Genomic DNA, 21,495 nt, shown 5'->3' on the forward strand with positions numbered 1-21,495 from the left:
GAATCCACAGGAGCCTGTACCAGAATTTTCCCATGTCTTGTATGGTTAACCCAATATTCTCCTAAGTGTGCCTATATTTAAAATTTACTGTGATGATCATTTTCATATGTGCTACAAAAACCCTAATAGTAGCTAAATTTACAAGCTTACCCTAAATCTTCCCATTTGGATATCATAAAATATTCAGCTTTTCTTGTTAATTTAACAGAAAATTTAGTACTTTCCTTTGGTGGTATCAACATTAGCATAGTAAAATTAGAATATCTCTGTCTCTTTGGAAGCTTTAAGGCTTGTTTATATACAAGCATTACACTGTTACAAAATCACATGCAAAAGTAAATAAAAACAATTCCAGTCTTATATATGCATTTATTCTGGTACAGAGACACTTGTCAGGAGGCACTTACTAACATTGTCCTTATTCCCATATAGGAAAATTAATATAATCTATAGTACAACTTCTTCACATGTTTCTATAAACACTGCCACCCTGAAAAAAAAAAACAACATTCCCATTATACAGTTACAATTATTTCAAGAGAAACAACACAAACATCTCACATTTTTCACTAAATCAGTCCTACTGGCTAAAAAATTTGGTCTGGATCAGGCCATATCATCCCAAGACTAATGAAAGACTATGAACTTTATTTAAAAAAACACACACTTCCATTCTAATAAAATAAAGCCATAATAAAATCTCCAGAAAATACAGTTAATTTAAGAATATGCAGACAACAGTCCTGAAAAGGATGCAGTATTGTTTCCTCCTACTGAAAAAAAAGTAGTAAACACATGCTATGATCTCTAAAACTTCCCACAGGAAAAAATAGGACTGAATTAGAAGATATTTGTGTAATGAAATAGAATCAACATAGCTATCACCTATTTCACATACCAGCTTAAAAATTTACATGGCACAAAATGCATAACCTCCTATTGCCCAAAACATTGTTCGGTTGTGTACCTTGCTCAGAATCCAAGCTTACAACAAAATGAGGTAATTTACTCACAAAAATAATCTCATTCATTTTAATAGAATTCTCATGTGAATAAAGTTACTCATGCACACGCACAGGTAAGTAAGAGGCTATCAGACCCCCCTAATCCCCTACGCATGCTACCACAGCACCAGATGTGACCTGCTACATCCCTCTCTGTCTGGCAGAAAGGGTGTGGGTGGACTCTTGGCTCTCTCTCCACTTAATGCACCTGCTAGTGGAATTGAGCTGGCATACGAGAGGGAAAAAGTACTCCAGGAAAAGAACAAGTGCAGCCCAGGGACTCAGGAAAAAGCAAGGATTTGAAGCATGATTTTGAGTCATAACTGAGTGCTGCCCTGCTCCTCTGCTCTTGTAGCTGTACTGCTCTTGGGCTCAACTGCAAGGTGCTAGCGTAATACCCCACTCTGAATAGTCCCACAGAAACTCAGACTTTGGAAGTATTTCCTGTCATTTCCTCTTGAAGCATGTTCTATTTCATCTACTTTTTTCTTAGGAGATCCATGTAACCATTGAGCATTCTGGATTTTCCTTTTTTTAAAATGGTTTCCGATGTGATTCACTTATTGTATACACGCAGGCTGTTCAATTCAAGCCATTGATCAAATATGCTTAACACCACTGATAGCTCTTCAGCAAATATTGTAAAGTGTAAAATTTACAAAGGCATATAGCCAGCTGACATGTATAGCAAAATTAAATAATCCTTTGTTTAAAGTCTAATTTTAAAGGGAAATTTCTCTTCCCCAGAATTTATTTGCACTGCTTTTCATGCAAATATTCCAATTTTGCATACCTTCAACTTATTGTGACAGCAACGTTCTAATTTAGCATCACATTTACTACTCTGTCTCTGAAAATGTAGCTTCCCACACAATGTTAGCTTGGATAAAGTTATTTTGCTGCAACTCTGGAAAAAAACGTGCTTCCTTCACGCAACACCATTAACAAGTGTTTACACCAGGCGCTCAGGAAGGAGCCGGCATGCCCCCAACGCGGCATATAATAACGTAATAATTTATTTAAAATATTGCTGCGTGAACCCCAAAGAGCTCTCCCACCCTTGTGCAGGGCCCTGTCTCGCTCCGGCGGCGCCCTCGGACGAGATCAAACCTCGCCCGACGGACGCAGCGAATGCGGCGGCCCCCGCGACGAGATCAAACCGGGACGGCTTCGCTGCCCGCGCGACCTCCCCGCCGCGCCGCGCCGGCTAGCGGTGCCCGCAGCCCCGCGGGGGCGGCCGGCGCGGCTCGAGTGCAGCACGCTGGAGAGCGCCGCGTCGGGCCAAGCCGGCGGTTGCACGGACCACGGAGGGTAGGGCAACCGCCTTGCGCCGGCTTGCAGCCCCTTCCCCGGAGCACGGGCGAGGGACGGGGGAAACAAAGTTTTAGTCGCCAAGCGGGGCAGCGAGGCGCCGCGGGGAGTGAGGGAGAGAAGGGGTGAGGCGCGGCCGCCCGCCGAGCGAGAGCTGGTGCTCGCTGTCCCCCCGCCAGGCCGGAGCCCGCCGAAGTTTCTGCCGGGCGAGGTGCGAGGCAGCAGGAGTGCCGCCCTGTCTCTCGCGGCGAGGCCACTCCCCTCCGTGCGGTCGTGGGAGCCCTGCGCTCACCTGAAATCGCTATAGGGATGGATGATCCAGAACCCCGCAGTTTTAACCCTTTCCTGCTCCTTCTCCACCGCCTTCTGGCTGCCCAACATGCGGAGGGAGAATTTGTTGACCCCCGGCTGCAGCATGGAGGTGAACTGCCGCTGCATGAAGCCGTACTGCCGCCGGGGCCCCTCGGCATCCTCGAAGCCCACCACGGGCTCCTCGCCCCCGCTGCCATCCACTTTGAAGCACACTGAGTTGCCATGCTCTTTCACGCCGCCGCTGCTGCCTCCGCCTCCGGGGCTGCTCTGGGCTTTCTCCACTGGGGCCGCCAGCTTGGCAGGGAAGGCGTTAGCGCTGCTATCGTCCCGGCTGCCGGGAGAGGAGCTGGGCTTCCCAGCCTCCATGCTGCGGAGTGGGCGCGTCCCAGCCGCAGGAGAGCACAGGGAAGCCTCACCGCCGCCGGTGCCCTTCAGCGGCGCGGCTAGGCTAGGCTAGGCTAGGCTAGACTCAGCTCCGCCCGGCACGACCAGCGCCGCCGACTCTGAGCTGCGCTCCCGCGCAGGGCTGACACTACTTCCCCTCACCCGCCCCCTGCCAGCGGCCGCGCCTGATATTGAGCGCCTCGGAGACCTTGACGGGTTGAGGCGCCCGTGCCGAGGGGAGGGGGAGGAGCCGGCGGGGTGAGCTCTGCCTTCGAGGCCGGGGCTCGTGTGGACCTGGTGGGGCGGCTCGACAGGTAGGCGCGAGTGCGGTAGCCCGCGGGGCGAGGCTCGGCCTCCCTCTCTCCACATGGCGATGGCGCCTGCCGTGGTGGTGCTCGGTGCGGCCTGACGCGATGGTAGCCGGGCGGAGGGGAGGGGTGGGTAGGAGAGAGGCTCCCTGGCAGAGTGCCGGGCTGCCCCGAAAGCCGCGGCTGGTGGCCCTGCCTGTTCTTCTAACAGAAATACAAGAAAATGGATGGGTTTGTATTTCATCTTGGGTGAACCGAGCAGCAAGGTGCTGGGTGGTAGTGTGCCTCCACACTGAGAGGGGGAAATGGTGGCTGGAAATGAAACTGTGGAGAGGTCTCACAGGGTCACCCTTTACCTGCAGCCTCTCTTGTGATGCCTGTCTCATGCTTCTCATGGAGCAGAATGACTGGAAGAGAGCAAGAGGCAGGGGTGTGCCTGGTAATGGAGCTGAGTGACAGCACTGGAGGTAGCATAGGCATTTTGGGTTCATACTGCGGCAAATGAAATCAGAACCTTTGCTGGTGCAGTGTGTGTACAGTAGCGAGGGAGAAGGAGGGCATGTGAGGAGGGAAGGCCAAGTTTTGAGTGATATATGTTTTCACACACAAAACAGTTGGCTCCAAATGGCTGTTTCCATGTTCCTGAACATTACACAGATTGGAAATGCGTGGCCAAGCACACAAGCATACAGTTGCGTGATGTGTGGGCTGCTGCGCATGCAGCTGGAGTGCACAGGGATGCAATTCCTGCTGAGAAGGCACGATGGTGTGTGAGAGGACTGTGCCACCACAAGCGCCTGCCTGTCTTTACTGTAAAGCATAAAATGGCAGGTGTACTCAACTGCAGATACAAGCCTTTGACATATGCCAAGCAGTGACTTTGGTTTTATTTGTATGTAAACAGGGATCTGGAGTCCATGTTCAGCTTGCTCTACCTCACATTGAAGCCATGCTGCCTAGCAGGGAGAGCTCAAAGTAGGCTCACTTACGCTGTCCTATTTATGGAATAAAGTGGTTGGCTCATAGTCAAATTACATGTGATGGAAGGGTACACATGAGACTCCTTGTACCCACAACTTTATTCCTTGATAAATGAGTCTTGGAAAAGCCACCCGCTATCCATGCATTAATCACATGATCGATGTTCCAAGCTGGTACACCTTGATGCTCACTGTGTCACTCTGCTCCTTTGTGGGTTTTCAGAGAACAGGTCGAAACTAGAGGAATTCTTGGCCCGGCTATGGCTCAGGCCTTTATCTCCTCCAAAGCCTGCACCAAACCACCGCCAGTCTGGTAAAGGGGTCAAGCGCATCTGTCACACTCCATTCCATGACTACAGTCAATCCACTTTATTTGTTTCATCTTTTGTCAAACTTTTACGTACAGAATGATTACAAGCAATAGACATCATAAGGTCAAAACTAACAAAACTACAGTTGGATGTAGCATCAAATTCAAAATTCTGGTTGCTGTTGGTGACCATATGTGGGGTAATGTTAGAAGGGATGCACGTACGCTGGAGGGGAGGTCCGTGGTGACTCACGCACTGGACGCGGATGAATCCATGAGTGCAGGGGGCAGGTGCATCCACGTACATGGTAGGCACGGATAAGTCCATGAGTGTAGGGGTAGGTGCTTGGCGGGCATGGATGGGTCCATGGGTGCAGGGGGGCGGGTGCGTTCGCATGCGTAGCGGGTGTACGGGTATTTAACCCTGTGTTGCGCAGCATTAAATTGAAGGCTTGCCTTGACGGTACCCGTGTGATGCCCTGCTTTCCCCGGAGCGGGGCTCCGGTGCGTGCGGGGTAGGTTAGCTGGCAAGAGAGCCAGCAAGTGGTGACCCCAACGTGATACAGGTCCGGACGGTTTTGAGCTGGGGCCGCGCGGCGGTCGTGCCTGCCTGCTGTTAGGATGGCATTCATCTCTGATACAGTGAAGGTATTGCAGGCGTTGGGTAAAGATGTGAATTGTCCGGTGCATAGGGCACCGTTGACGGAGTTTATCCTATGGATGCAGAAAAGGGGCTTGATTAACAAGCCAGGAGAGGTGATGGACGTGGCGCGGTTACAGGCGGCGGGGAAAGAGTTACTGGAAGAAGGGGGGGGTCGGAATGAAGGGTGTGGCGACGCAGCTGGAGATGTTAGGTTCGGTGAAAAGACTGCTGGCTAAGGCTCGAGAGGCGCGAAGTGTGGGTTGCGGCTTTAACTGCAATCAAAGAAGGGTGGCCCTCAGAAGGGGAGGGGGACGAACGTGGTCGAGACGGCGTGGAGGGGACAGGGGGTGGCGCTCCGGTGGTCTGCCTGGTTCGGCCGGGAGCCTCTGATGGTGGTAGAGGGGCGATGGAATTTGAGTGTACTCCCCCGTGTATCACGCCTTCCTTGCCGGAGGAGCCTGACCCAAAAGAACAACCCCCCAAATACGAGGACACAGAAATGCCCTCTGTCTCTCTTTCTGACCCATCGGCTCCACCGCTTGTAAATTCGCGGAGGGGTGATAGTGAGGCAGAAGCCAGTTTCGAGGTGGCGTCCCAGGAGTCGCGGGGCGCGGAGCGAGTTCCTAGTGCTTTCCCAGTAGGGAAAAGAGCCGCGGTCCCCGAGATCAAGGATAAAGCGGCGGGTGATAGAGCCGCGGTCCTCCAGACCAGAACGACGAGAAGCACTGCTTCAAAGGAACATAAATCAGTTTTAACGAGTCTAACAAAAATGTTAGAAGAACAGAACTGTGCTATTAATAACACTGACCTGAAGAGCTTGTTGACTTGGGTGTCCGCTCACGTATCAAACGCAAACCTCTGTCATATCTATACAGTGGGCTCCTGGAACACCATAGGTATTAGACTGTGGGACTGTGTAACGCGGGGTGACCCTGCTGTTCAAAAGTTATTACCGGTGTGGCGTGTAATGTTTGAAGCCTTAAAGAATCACACGCAGAAAGGAGATCCAACAGCACCCGTTACCCCGTTGACTCCTTCGTCCATGGAAACAAAGACTAACAGCGAGCCGGAAAAATCCCTTTGATCCAGGTCCCATAGATCCGGAAAAGGAGCCTTCAGTCTTTGGAGCTTCCTTGTTATAGAGGTGGCGTGTTTGTGTGTGTGTGTGTATAAGCATGAAGTAAATGGTGTGAAATAAGGGATGAATACTGTCTTGGTTTTAGCAGGGATGAAGTTAATTTTCCTCTCAGAAGCTTTGGGTTTTGTATGTGAAGAATGTTGATAAAAACGCTCTGATGATAAGGGTTGTTGTTAATGAGACCAAGGACACTGTCTGGCTTTCCAAGTCTCGTTAATGAGCAGGTGCAGGAAGCTGAGCCAAAAAAAAAAAAAAAAAAAAAAGTGAAAATAAGAATCTGGAAACAGGTAATTGGGAAGGACCATTCCCTCTTATGACGTGGGGGAAAGGATATGCTTGTGTCTCTACAGGAGCAGTGAACAAGTGGATCCCTGCACGATGGGTACGACCAGCACTCCAAGCTGCCTTGCGTTCGTCAGATTGTTAACAACCTGTGTGGCAGCTCCATGGACATCAGTCACGGAAAGAACAAATGTGTGGGTAATTATGGTTAATGCCACAGGACAGGACATCATTTGTTTGTCTATATCATCTTCAAATAAGCCTTTCAGAACATGCTTGGTCAATCTCCCAGATCAGATAGCGGTAGGATGACAATTCTGTGTAAAACAAGAGCAGCCGTGAGTGCTGAGTGCTAAATTACAAAAGATGGAACTTTTGGGATCGCTAAAGATGGACTTCTGACTATTTTCTTTAACTATTCAGGAGCTAATGTTACTAGAGGGGTAATGATTGTAAATGCTTTAAGACCTATACATTGCAACGACACAGCATGGTGTAATCACGCGAGCACATATCAAAATCCAGACAGCATAAAAGACCTAAACGAAGTACACATAGCTTTGAATCTGATTGCAAGATAATATAGAGTTTTGGAAACCAGGTGAAATTATTGCTGCTTCAATCTTTGCACTTGATGTGGCAAGTGCCTAGGCATTAGCTACGCTAAATAAATTGGGCTTTTGGCTTGCTAAGTAAACACATGCAATTATATCAGTACTATTAACACTGTTAATTGATATAGATTCTATACGCTATGCTACTTTACAAAACAGAACCGCTCTTAGCCTGCAGAGCACATATTTGACAGGCCTTGTTGCATGTGCTGGCCACACATGCAGCAACATCTGGTCAGGCCTTGTTGTATGCGCTGGCCACACGTGCAGCAACATCTACTGGCTACTCTTTCACTGAATCTGCTGAGGATAAAACGGGGGTGACTCGGGGCAGGGAGGGGGAGAGGATCCGGAGCACACTTTATTAATAGCAGGGGATGCCCTGAAGGTGCTGTATCTGTCTCCTTTCTCTGCTCTGACCCAGCTGATAATTATTCTCTTGCTCGGTGGTGGTGTTATTGGCATAGTAGGGTTGGTAACAGAGTAGATAACAAAATCATGATTGTCAGGATTTTGATGGGCTTTGCTGCATGAATATGTTGGATTGAAAAAAAAAAAAGTGAAAGTTAGACTGATAGAAGCTTATTACAAATAGCTGTAAGATGTTTTACTCATTCATGCTTTTATATATGTATTTTAATTTGTATTTTGTGTGTATTGAAATATGTGCAGATTGTAATAGATAAAGCGTTGAAACAAGCCTCTTCTCGTAAACAAACAAGGGGAGATGTAGGTCAGTGAAAACACACTGACCTTGGGAGGGGGATACAATCATAGTCGTTGGGAGAAAGCCATGGAATGAGAAGGGAACTTTAAGATACAAGACATTGTTAATGGAATTTATGGCTTGTTTCAACAGAGGCCTGCAAAATTAGTCACTGGCTTTGTAGATAAGAAAGTTACTGAAGTTATTATGTTTGTAGTAATAGAGAATATCATAACAGAAAATTAGTAGAAAATAGTAAAATTTAGGGTTTGTTTTTTTTATATATATATATATATATATATAAGGTGTCATTAGTAATCTTATTAGCTTGTGTAGGGCATAGCTAGGTGGTTGCTATCCTTAGCTACAAAATTGTGATACTAGGCATTATACTAGGTATAATCATTAACATTCCATGCTTGGTCACCTGTCTATAAAGTGATACAGAGAATAATACATCAGAACGCACACGCCATACGATGTCAGTTCCGACTGCCCATCTCACACGGTTGGGCTGTAGTGCCAGCCTGTCCAGCATGTCAAGCACCTAACCCGAACCAGGCCTTATACTACCCAGGCGTTAACCCCGGAGGTATGCTCCGAACCAGGTACGACAACTAGATATCACAGACTATGCGCTATTTGGCTGTTTCAAATACATTCATGTTGCGGTCGACACTTGCTCCCAAGCTCTCTTTGTGTGTCCATTCACGACGTCCATAACACAAAATCCATCCTGCACCAGAGCTGGGCTTTTATTTCCCTAGGGTACCTCAGAAAATAAAGTCTGACCATGGGCCGTCACGGGTATCTCACCACTTCCTGCAGACGTGGGGAGTCCGCCATACGTTTGGCATTCCTCTGAACAGCACCAAGCAAGTGATTGTAGAACATGCACACAAAACCCTGAAAGCAGAGCTAATCTGCTTAAGAGAGGGGGAAAAGAGGGGTTCGCCAGGAGTCTTGGTCAGTGAAGTACTTGTGGCACTGAATCATATGTCCTTCGCTGACCCTTAATCCATTTCCCCTATCCAAAATCATTTTTCCTCATGTCAGCTGCTGTTTGGGGGCAAGGGACTCCCGGGGATCCGGTACCACGTGCCAGAAGACCCACGTTGGGAAGGTCCTGCTGATTTGCTAACATGGGGACGGGGGTATGCTTGTATCTCCACAGGTGCGGGGACCCGATGGATCCCAGCCTGGTTGGTACAGCTGTGGCTGGAGGATCAGCAGGGTAACCGAGCGGCGTGGCACTCTCCAGCTCATCTTAGTGGGATTGATCCTGATTGTGAGTCTTCCAATGCCAGTGATAACGACTAATTTCTGGGAGCGGTTCACGAACTACATCAACTTTACTCAGCACGCGACGAAGGACTGACACAAATGAAGTTGGCATTAGATTATGCCCTTGCGAGGCCTGGCATCGGTTGCAGCGACTTGGAGGGAGTCCTAGGTCTCCTAAGCTACTGCTGTTTGGACTTGAGCAAGAACACCTCCTCAGCCTTGGAGGAGATGCATGCGCATGCTGCCCAGTCAGTATTCAACGTCAAAGCCCTAAAGGACTGGGGTAGTTTCCAGACCTCTTCAGTTTACCTAGATGGCTAAGAAATATTGTGTCCATAGGTTTGACGATCCTAGTAGTTGCTTTGATAAGGCTTTGTTTGTTTCTGTTATTGTTACCTTTCTTGCATGCTATGATTGAGGGGTCACTAGGTTATAGGGTCAACTATGTTATAGCGGCATCCACCTCAGGGTACCAGCCATTAGACTAGAATGATTTAGCATAGAGGGGGGGAATTGTGGGGTGACGTTAGAAGGGATGCACGTACGCTGGAGGGGCGGTCCGTGGTGACTCACGCACTGGACGCGGATGAATCCATGAGTGCAGGGGTGAGGTGTGTCCATGTACGTGGTGGGCACGGATAAGTCCACAAGTGCAGGGGGTAGGTGCGTCCACGTACATGGTAGGCACGGATAAGTCCATGAGTGTAGGGGTAGGTGCGTGGCGGGCATGGATAGATCCATGGGCACAGGGGGCGGGTGCGTTCGCTTGCGTAGCGGGTGTACGGGTATTTAACCCTGTGTTGCGCAGCATTAAATTGAAGGCTTGGCTTGACGGTATCCGTGTGATGCCCTGCTTTCCCCGGAGCGGGGCTCCGGTGCATGCGGGGTAGGTTAGCTGGCAAGAGAGCCAGCAACCATCCAAAAAGAGTTTCCCACCAGTGATGTTCTCCAACTTTCTTAACTCTTTCTAGAACATGGTATATCCTTTCTGCGTCATGATGGATGGTAATCAGGGTTCTTTGTCCATTGTTCTGAGTTAATTTTAGTAATTGACTCAGGTCATCATGTTGCAAGAGTTTTCTTACCAATGTGAGATTCAGTCCAATGGAGGTAAGCAACAAATCTTGATACAATGTATAGTTAGATGGTAGCAATTGGTGGGTTATGACAGGATCTGAATAGTTAAAATCACATCCTACAATTTTGGTAAAATTACAAATACAGATATTTGAGTGGTTATATGTTTCTACAGTAGTGTTGTCTATAAATATAGAATCACAAAAGGTTCTCATACAAACACATCCATTTCCAACATATACAAGTACAGTTTCAGGGGTTTAATGAGGATGTATTTCAAAATGACAAAAATTTTGTTCAGTGTCAAGAAAAATGTCTTGGACCTTGTCCTGATTTCAGATAGAATGGAGGTAATTTTCCTCTCAGTAGCTGATGTGTTTTGGATTTCAAATGTGAAGAATGTTGATAAACACCCTGATGTTGTTAGTTGTTCCTAAAGAGAGCAAGGTCACTGTCTGGCTTCCCAGGTTTCGCTAATGTGCAGATGCAGGAAGCTGGGAGAAAGGCAAACAGAATAATTGACCCAAACTGGCCAAAGAGAGTATTCCATGCCATAAACATCGCGTTCAGTACTTAAGTGTGTTCTGGTTTTATTGGGGGGGGGGGGGGGGGGGGTTTGCGCTACAGTGGTAGCTTCTGTAAGAAGCTTCTAGAAGTAGTTTCCCCTTTGTCTAGTGGACTCAACTGGGCCTAGGGCGGACCCGCTGCTGGCCAAGGTCGAACCAATTGGTGACAGAATGTTGCCTCTGTGATAATGTTGCCTCTGTGATAATGTATTTAAGAAGGGGAAAAACAAAAAAAAAAAAAAGAAGACAAGATGTGAAGACACTGAGCCGGGGCAGACAGGGGGAGGCGCGAACCTTGTGGGCCTCCTGCCAGGTGGCCGTCTGGGCCTGACTCAGTCCAGCCCAGCTGCAAGAAGTGGAGAGGAGATGTGAAGGGAACCTGAGAGGCATCTGCTTGCCTGTTGTGAAGAATTTCTTGTGAGAGGAACAGCTGCAGACGCCAAGGTCAGTTCAGAAGGAGGGGGAGGAGTAATGCGGCTCCTGGCCAGAATTCCCCTGCAGCCTGTGGTGAAGACCATGGTGAAGCAGGCTGTCCCCCTGCAGCCCATGGAGGTCCATGGAGGAGCAGAGATCCACCTGCAGCCCGTGGAGGACCTCACTCAGGGGCAGGTGGATGCCTGAAGGAGGCTGTGGCCCATGGAGTGCCCGCTGGGACAGCTGTTCTGGAGGGACTGCACCCTGTGGAAGAGATGACCCATGCCAGAGCAGTTTGAAGAAGTACTGCAGCCTGTGGGTGGGACCCCACACTGGAGCAGGTGAGGAATGTGAGGAATTCTTCCCCTGAGGAGGAAGGGGCAGTGTAAAGCGACGTGTGATGAACTGACCATAACCCCCATTCCCTCTTCCCCGCTGTGCGGCTTGGGGGCGAGGGGCGGGGGGGGGGGAAGGTAGTAAAGATAATGTTAAGCCTGGGAAGAGGGAGGGGTGGGGGGAGGTTATCTTGTTCTCTTCCTCAGTATCCTGCTTTGGTTTTATTAATAAATGAATAGTTTTCCCCAAGTTGAGTCTGTTTTGCCCGTAACGGTAACTTTAAGGATTTCTCCCCATCCTTATCTTAAACCTCGAGCCTTTTTTTGTTATATCGTCTCCCCCTATTCTCTTAGAGGGTGGGGGGAGTGAGAGAGAGAGACTGTGTAGTCTGGTCCTGATCCGGGCTAAACTATGTCAAAGTGGGGGGGTGAGCTGGTTACCTGCCTCTTTTTTTCCTCTCTCACTGTTCGGAATCATTCTGGAATTGTTTACAGTTTGGTTTTTACGTTCCGTGATTGCTGCTCGGGACAGGCTGTATCCGTTATCGGGTGGTGAGAAACTGTGCATCATTTGTTTTTCTTGTCTGTTTGTTTGTTTTGGGGTTTTTTAAAATTATTATTCTTAATTTTTTTCCCTCTTAGTATTATTATCATTTTTAATATATATATTTATATAATTATTTTTATTTTGTTATCCTAGTAAACTGCCTTTATCTCAGCCCATGAGTTTTCTTTTCTTCCTGATTCTCTCCCCTGTCCCCTGGGGAGGGGGAGAGTGATTGAGCAGCTGTGTGGTACTGGATTGCTGACTGTAGTTAACCCACAACAGACATTAATGGTACTACTTTCACAAATAAATCCTTGTTGTTCCAGTACAACACATGCATCAACAATAGTTCCCCATTTGTTCACATTTTGTTGGGCCCATACTCTCTGTTCTAACAAATAGAGTACAGTTCCATGGTGATTTAATCGCAGTGCAATGATTTGGTATATGGTGTATATCAAAGCATTGCGTATTGTCAAAACAACAGCTGTGGCTGTGGGATCATAAGTGAAATTAACTAGATACCACCAAGATTGGAAATCTTTTTCAAATTGAGTTGCATTATTCCAAATTACCTTTTGAATTTCAGTGAGCAAGGTGTCCTCATCACCTTCCCTTATAATTGCTGCTACAATAGATTGCACTCACAACTGAGAAACATATATGGTACAGAATGTACTAGAGTTACCATATTGGTTAGCATAAATAAAAGAAGTGAGGTTCTTCACCCTGTGGAGATGTGTGCACGCCTGAAGGGCTATGATCTTATTGGAATCATGGAGACGAGGATGAATGACTCCTATGATTGAAGCGTTGGAATGGAAGTATACAGACTCTTTAGGAAGGACAGGCAGGGGAGACAAGGAGAGAGTGTCACCCTGTATGTCAACGACCAGCTAGAGTGCATGGAGCTCCGCCTGGGGATGAATGATGAGCCAACCGAGAGCTTATAGGTCAGGATTAAAGGGAGAGCAGGGACAGGTGACATTACAGCGGAGGTTTGCTACAGGCCACTTGGCCAGGAGGACTGAGCGGACAAGGCCCTCTACAGACAGATAGCAGCAGCGTCACAGTCACAAGTCCTGGTCCTCATGGGGGACTTCAACCACCCTGACATCTATTGGAAGGACAACACAGCAGGGCACAAGCAACCCAGGAGATTCCTAGAATGCATGGATGATAGCTTCCTTCTCCAGGTGATAGAGAAGCCAACGAGGAGAGGTCCTATGCTTGACCTTGTTCTCACCAACAAGGAGGGGCTGGTGGGGACTGTGAAGCTCAAGGGCATCCTTGGCTGCAGTGACCATGAAATGATGGAGTTCGAGATGCTTAGGGCCGTGAGGAGGGAGTGCAGCAAGCTCTCTGCCCTGGACTTTAGGAGAGCAGACTTTGGCCTCTTCAGGGATCTGCTGGGTAAAGTGCCATGGGATATAGCCCTGGAGTGAAGAAGAGCCCAAGAAAGCTGCTTAATATTCAAGGATCGCCTCTGGAGCCCCCAACACAAGAAGAACGTGGACCTGTTGGAGTGAGTCCAGAGGAGGGCCATGAGGATGATCAGAGGGCTGGAGCACCTCTCCTATGAGGACAGGCTGAGAGAGTTGGGGCTGTTCAGCCTGGAGAAGAAAAAGCTCCAGGGAAACCTTATAGCAGCCTTCCAGTACCTCAAGGGGGCCTACTAGAAAACTGGAGAGGGACTTTTGACAAGGACATATATTGATAGGACAAGGGGTAATGGCTTTAAAGTGGAAGAGAGTAGGTTTAGTTTAGATGTAAGGAAGAAATTCTTTACTGTGAGGACGTTGAGGCACTGGAACAGGTTGCCCAGAGAAGTTGTGGATGCCCCCTCCCTCGAAGTGTACCAGGCCAGATTGTATGGGGCTTTGAGTGAAGACTCGGGCCTTTACCTCCTCTGGAGCCTGCACCAAACCACCACCAGTCTGGTCAAAAGGTCGAGCGCACCTGTCACAGCATGTTCAAGTACTATTTCTTTTGAGTATTTGCATGGCCTAAATGACCTTAACATTTGAGTGTCTTGCAGTTTTTAATAGTAATCCTGAGATTGTAAGGATGAGATAGAGGATTTTCATAATCTGTAGTTTTTATGTAGGAGAATGGATTCTTCTCCAGGTCAAAATAACTTAAATTGTTGTCAAACAGAAAATTGACTTCTCCTGAGGTCCAGATTTACATGTTAGTTTAGATGAGAGAATTTTGGTTTCACAGACAGAAAGAAATAATGAAGCATGGCATGTGTGAATAGTTCTGAAGACTGTACCAATACTACATATGATAGAAAGGTCAAGGACTCACTTTAGCTAAAGGTATAGCTTTTTTTTTTATCAAGTTTGATTTAGTGACTATGTTAGGGGAGAGACTGAAAAAGTGAAATTGATAAATTAAATTTCCAAGAAATCAGTGTTAGCAGAACAAGGAACATAAAACCATTTTCTTTTCGATCTCTGTCGTGGTTTAGCTAAAGTCAGCAATCGAGTACTACACAGCAGCTCAATCACCCTCCCATTCCCCAGGAGATGGGAAGAGAATCTGGAAGAAAAGAAAACTCATGGGTTGAGATAAAGACAGTTTACTAGAAGAGCAAATGAAAAGATAATAATATATATATGTGCTGACGCGGAAGTCACGGACACTGCTGACGACCAATATGATCAAGCAAATGCCAATTTATTGTTGATACATCCCGGTTAATATAGCACTTCTAAATCCGTATCATGCGCAAGCTCTCTACTAATTGGCTAACTATATCATGCACACGCTCCTAGCTAAAATATGATTCGTTAAGTCTCTATGTTCACGCACACGGCTCTCTCCACCTGCACCCTGCTTCACATTCAGCCCCCAGTCATGTATGCCAGCTGTTTTCCTTCTTCTCAAGGTTGCTTCATTTACTTTCTCACAGGAAGCTTCATTACTTTCTCACAGGCGGCCTCATTATTTTCTCACAGGTGGCTTCAGTACTTTCTTACAGGCAGCTTCAGTACTTTCTCACAAGCGGATTCAGTGATGTCCTTGAGGCCTGCTGCTCACAAACATAACAATTCCATTCGGTCTGGATTGTTCACTAAGTGCCCCTGGTACTCCAGGTATCCAACAAATCCCCCTTTTTGTTTTGAACAATCCAGACCCACGTTCATCATACGTTCCACAGCTTTCACACAGCATTTTAAAATACACCCCAAAATCATCAGTGTCAACAGCAAACCCGTCAATAATACCAACCCATAAAATATCAAATCTTTTAGCCAGCCTGTGAGCCCCCAAGGATTTCAACCAGTCTGCTTTCCACTTGTATTGCATGCATGTTGCATCATAACTCTGCCAACTGATAGTGTATTGATTTAGAGTGATCAGAAATGTTCATGCAACACATACCTTCAAAATCTTCACATCCATGTCCATGCGCTAATAACAAAAAATCCAATGGCTGCTAGATTCTGCAAAAATATCATGACGCATGCTATCCATGTCTTCTAATAATCCTGATAACATGCTAGAGGTCAAATTCATTTGCTTTTGTGCCCAACAAGATAATTTATTTAAGTTAGCTAAAGTTTTTGCAATTGCTGCCCAAGGAACAAATAAAGATAATGCTATCCGCTCAGCTGTACCCAAAAGGGTTAAATTGCCGTCACAATGGGGAGTCAATACTTTTAGCAATCTTCTTGCTCGAGTATGATTCCGTAATGTTCTCATAGATGGAGCAAACACTATCAATTTTCCAAAATAACATGGTCCTCCTATAGCCCTTTTTAGTACTCCTGACCTTATTTTACTACAATATCAACTAGGTTCATGGTTGTTTGGGTGTTTTGTTTTGTTTTGTTTTGTTTTGTTTTTTTAGCCAGATTGTCTATATTGAGTTGTTAATAATTTTTTGCAAGCATGGTATGTTAATGATTATGCCTAGTATGATGCCTAGTATCACAATTCCGATTTTAACCAAGGACAGCAACCACCCAGTTATGCCACACACAAGCTTAGTTAATAAAATTACTGATCACACGTTATACATATTCATGATTACGAAGCAAAGCTAAGTTTCACTACCTTCTAGTAATTTTCTACTATAACATTCTTCTACTATTATAGATATAACAACTCCAGTAACTTTCTTATCTACAAGAGCAATGACTAGTTTTCTGCAGGCCTCTGTTGAAACAAGCCATAAATTCTGCTAACAATGTTTTGTATCTTAAAGCTTCCCTTCTCATTCCATGGCTTTCTTCCTGAGAGCATGATTGCATTCCTCTCCCAAGGTCGGTGTGCTTTCACTGACACCGTACTGGCTCAGCAAAATATCACATCTCCCCCTTCTTTGTTTATGAGAAGAGGCTTGTTTCAATGCTTTATCTGTTAAAGTCTGCACACATTTTAAGACACAGAATATAGATCAAAATACATATATAAAAGGAATGAATAAGCATCCTACAGCTATTAGTAACAAGCTTATATCAAGTCACCAAAAGATTTCTGAATATATCAAAACCATCACTTTGTTGCTGTTTTTGTACTCCTTGTGGGGTAACGTCAGCAGGGCTGCATGTATGCAGGAGGGGCAGTCTGCAGTGATTCGCGCCCTAGGCGCGGATAGGTCCATGGGCAGGTGTGTCCACGTAAGTGGTGGGCACAGATAAGTCCATGGGCGCAGGGGCAGGTGCGTGGCGGGCACGGATAGATTCATGGGTGCAGGGGGTGGGTGCGTTCGCCTGCGTAGGGGGTGTACGGGTATTTAACCCTGTGTTGCGCAGCATTAAATTGAAGGCTTGGCTTGACGGTATCCGTGTGATGCCCTGCTTTCCCCAGAGCGGGGCTCCGGTGCATGCGGGGTAGATTAGCTGGCAAGAGAGCCGGCAAGTGGTGACCCCAACGTGATACAGGTCCGGACAGTTTTGAGCTTGGGCCGCGCGGCGGTCGTGCCTGCCTGCTGTTGGGATGGCATCCATCTCTGATACAGTGAAGGTATTAAAGGCGTTGGGTAAAGATCTGAATTGTCCGGTGCATAGGGCACCGTTGACGGAGTTCATCCTATGGATGCAGAAAAGGGGCTTGATTAACAAGCCAGGAGAGGTGATGGACGTGGCGCGGTTACAGGCGGCGGGGAAAGAGTTACTGGAAGAAGGGGGGGTCGGAACGAAGGGTGTGGCGACGCGGCTGGAGATGTTAGGTTCGGTGAAAAGACTGCTGGCTAAGGCTCGAGAGGCGCACGAAGTGTGGGTAGCGGCTTTAATTGCAATCAAAGAAGGGTGGCCCTCGGAAGGGGAGGGGGACGAAGGGACTCGAGACGGCGCGGAGGGGACAGGGGGTGGCGCTCCGGTGGTCTGCCTGGTTCGGCCGGGAGCCTCTGATGGTGGTAAAGGGGAGATGGAATTTGGGTGTACTCCCCCGTGTATCATGCCTTCCTTGCCGGAGGAGCCTAAACCGAAAGAAAAAAAACCCAAATACGAGGATACAGAAATGCCCTCTGTCTCTCCTTCTGCCCCATCGGCTCCACCACTTGTAAATTCGCGGAGGGGTGATAGTGAGGCGGAATCCAGTTTCGAGGTGGCGCCCGAGGAATCGCGGGGCGCGGAGCGGGGTCCTAGCGCTTTCCCCGTGGGGAAAAGAGCCGCAGTCCCCGAGATCAAGGATAAAGCGGCGGGTGATAGAGCCGCGGTCCTCCAGATCAGAACGACGAGAAGCACTACTTCAAAGGAACATAAATCAGTTTTAACGAGTCTAACAAAAATGTTAGAAGAACAGAACTGTGCTATTAATAACACTGACCTGAAGAGCTTGTTGACTTGGGTGTCCGCTCACGTATCAAACGCAAACCTCTGTCATATCTATACAGTGGGCTCCTGGAACACCATAGGTATTAGACTGTGGGACTGTGTAACGCGGGGTGACCCTGCTGTTCAAAAGTTATTACCGGTGTGGCGTGTAATGTTTGAAGCCTTAAAGAATCACACGCAGAAAGGAGATCCAACAGCACCCGTTACCCCGTTGACTCCTTCGTCCATGGAAACAAAGACTAACAGCGAGCCGGAAAAATCCCTTTGATCCAGGTCCCATAGATCCGGAAAAGGAGCCTTCAGTCTTTGGAGCTTCCTTGTTATAGAGGTGGCGTGTTTGTGTGTGTGTGTGTATAAGCATGAAGTAAATGGTGTGAAATAAGGGATGAATACTGTCTTGGTTTTAGCAGGGATGAAGTTAATTTTCCTCTCAGAAGCTTTGGGTTTTGTATGTGAAGAATGTTGATAAAAATGCTCTGATGATAAGGGTTGTTGTTAATGAGACCAAGGACACTGTCTGGCTTTCCAAGTCTCGTTAATGAGCAGGTGCAGGAAGCTGAGCCAAAAAAAAAAAAAAAGTGAAAATAAGAATCTGGAAACAGGTAATTGGGAAGGACCATTCCCTCTTATGACGTGGGGGAAAGGATATGCTTGTGTCTCTACAGGAGCAGTGAACAAGTGGATCCCTGCACGATGGGTACGACCAGCACTCCAAGCTGCCTTGCGTTCGTCAGATTGTTAACAACCTGTGTGGCAGCTCCATGGACATCAGTCACGGAAAGAACAAATGTGTGGGTAATTATGGTTAATGCCACAGGACAGAACATCATTTGTTTGTCTATATCATCTTCAAATAAGCCTTTCAGAACACGCTTGGGCAATCTGCCAGATCAGATAGCAGTAGGACGACAATTCTGTGTAAAACAACAGCAGCCGTGAGTGCTGAGTGCTAAATAACAGAAGATGGAACTTTTGGGATCCCTAAAGATGGACTTCTGCCTATTTTCTTTAACTATTCAGGAGCTAATGTTACTAGAGGGGTAATGATTGTAAATGCTTTAAGACCTATACATCGCAATGACACAGCATGGTGTAATCACGCGAGCACATATCAAAATCCAGACAGCATAAAAGACCTAAACGAAGTACACATAGCTTTGAATCTGATTGCCAAGATAATATAGAGTTTTGGAAACCAGGTGAAATTATTGCTGCTGCAATCTTTGCACTTGATGTGGCAAGTGCCTAGGCATTAGCTGTGCTAAATAAATTGGGCTTTTGGCTTGCTAAGTAAACACATGCAATTATATCAGTACTATTAACACTGTTAATTGATATAGATTCTATACGCTATACTATTTTACAAAACAGAACTGCTGTTAGCCTGCAGAGCATATATTTTGACAGGCCTTGTTGCATGTGCTGGCCACACATGCAGCAACGTCTGGGCAGGCCTTTTTGTATGCGTTGGCCACGGGTGCAGCAACGTCTAGTGGCTACTCTTTCACTGAATCTCCTGAGGATAAAACGGGGGTGACTCAGGGAGGGGGAGAGGACCCAGAGCACACTTTATTAACAACAGGGGATGCCCTGAAGGTGCTGCGCCTGCCTCCTTTCTCTGCTCTGACACTGCTGATAATCATCCTCTTGCTCGGCGGTGTCTTTGGCGTAGTCGGGTTGGTAACAGAATAGATCAGCAATAGATTTTTTTTATTATTAGCACAAAATCATGATTGCCAGGATTTTGATGGGCTTTGCTGCATGAATCTGTCTGATTATTCGGAATCTATTCACAAAGTATTCAAAACTTGCAAAAAGGAGTACAAAAAACTGCAACAAAGTGATGATTTTGATATATTCAGAAATCTTTTTGGTGGATTGATATAAGCTTATTACAAATACCTGCAGGATGCTTATTCATTCTTTTTATATATGCATTTTGATCTGTATTCCGTGTGTGTGTTGAAATATGTGCAGACTTTAATAGATAAAGCGTTGAAACAAGCCTCTTCTCATAAACAAAGAAGAGAGAGATGCGGGTATTTCTTGAGCCAGTACGGTGTCAGTGAAAGCAAACTGACCTTGGGAGAGGGATACAATCATGCTCGCTGGAAGAAAGCCATGGAATGAGAAGGGAAGCTTTAAGATACAAAACATTGTTAGCAGAATTTATGGCTTGTTTCAACAGAGGCTTGCAAAAAACTAGTCACTGGTCTTGTAGATAAGAAAGTTACTGGAGTTGTTATGTTTGTAATAGGAGAAGAATGTTATAGTAGAAAATTACTAGAAGGTAGTGAAACTTAGTTTTGCTTAGCAGTCATGAATATGTATAATGTGTGATCAGTAATTTTATTGGCTAAGCTTGTGTGTGGCATAACTGGGTGGTTGCTGTCCTTGGTTAAAATTGGAACTGTGTTACTAGGCATCATACTAGGTATAATCATTAACATTCCGTGCTTGGTCACCTGCCTACAAAAGTGATACAGAGAATACTACATCAGGGCGCGCACACCGTACGACGTCAGTTCCGAATGCCCGTCTCACAGGCTCGGGCTGTAGTGGCAGCCTGTCCAGCATGCCAAGCAGCAAAGCAGAACCAGGCCTTATACTACCCAGGCATTAACCCCAGGGGTATGCTCCGAACCAGGTATGGCAAGTGGATATCACAGAGTATGCGCCATTTGGCTGTCTCAAATACATTCATGTTGCGGTCGACACTTGCTCCTGAGCTCTCTTCGTGTCCATTCACGACATCCACGACACAGAAATCCATCCTAGACCAGAACCGGGTTTTTGCCTGCCTAGGAGTACCTTGGGAGATAAAGACCGACAATGGGCCGAATTATCGATCACGGGTATTTTGCCACTTCCTGCAGACGTGGGGAGTCCGCCATACGTTTGGCATTCCTCTGAACAGCACCGGGCAAGCGATTGTAGAACGCACACACAAAACCCTGAAAGCACAGCTAACGCTCTTAAGAGAGGGGGGAGAGAGGGGTTCGCCGGGGGTCTTGGTCGGTGAAGCGCTTGTGGTACTGAATCATATGTCCTTTGCTGACCCCCAATCCATTTCCCTTATCCAAAACCATTTTTCCTCGTGTCAGCTGCTGTTTGGGGGCAAGGCACTCCCGGGGGTCCGGTACCACCTGCCAGAAGACCCACGTTGGGAAGGTCCTGCTGATCTGCTGATAGGGGGACGAGGGTATGCTTGTATCTCCACAGGTGCGGGGACCTGATGGATCCCAGCCTGGTTGGTACAGCTGTGGCTGGAGGATCAGCAGGGTAACTGAGCGGCATGGCACTCTCCAGCTCACCCTAGTGGGATTGATCCTGCTTGTGAGTCTTCCAATGCCAGTGATAACGACTAACTTTTGGGAGCAATTCACGCATTACACCAACTCTACTCAGGTTTGCATAGCGCGTGGCCTGTTGGGCTCTTAAGAATGCCAACCGCACAGCCCTCACCATATCTGAACTGGCGACTGCTTTAG

Source organism: Chlamydotis macqueenii, chromosome W, assembly GCF_036417535.1.
Source record: "Chlamydotis macqueenii isolate bChlMac1 chromosome W, bChlMac1.mat, whole genome shotgun sequence".
Taxonomy (NCBI): domain Eukaryota; kingdom Metazoa; phylum Chordata; class Aves; order Otidiformes; family Otididae; genus Chlamydotis; species Chlamydotis macqueenii.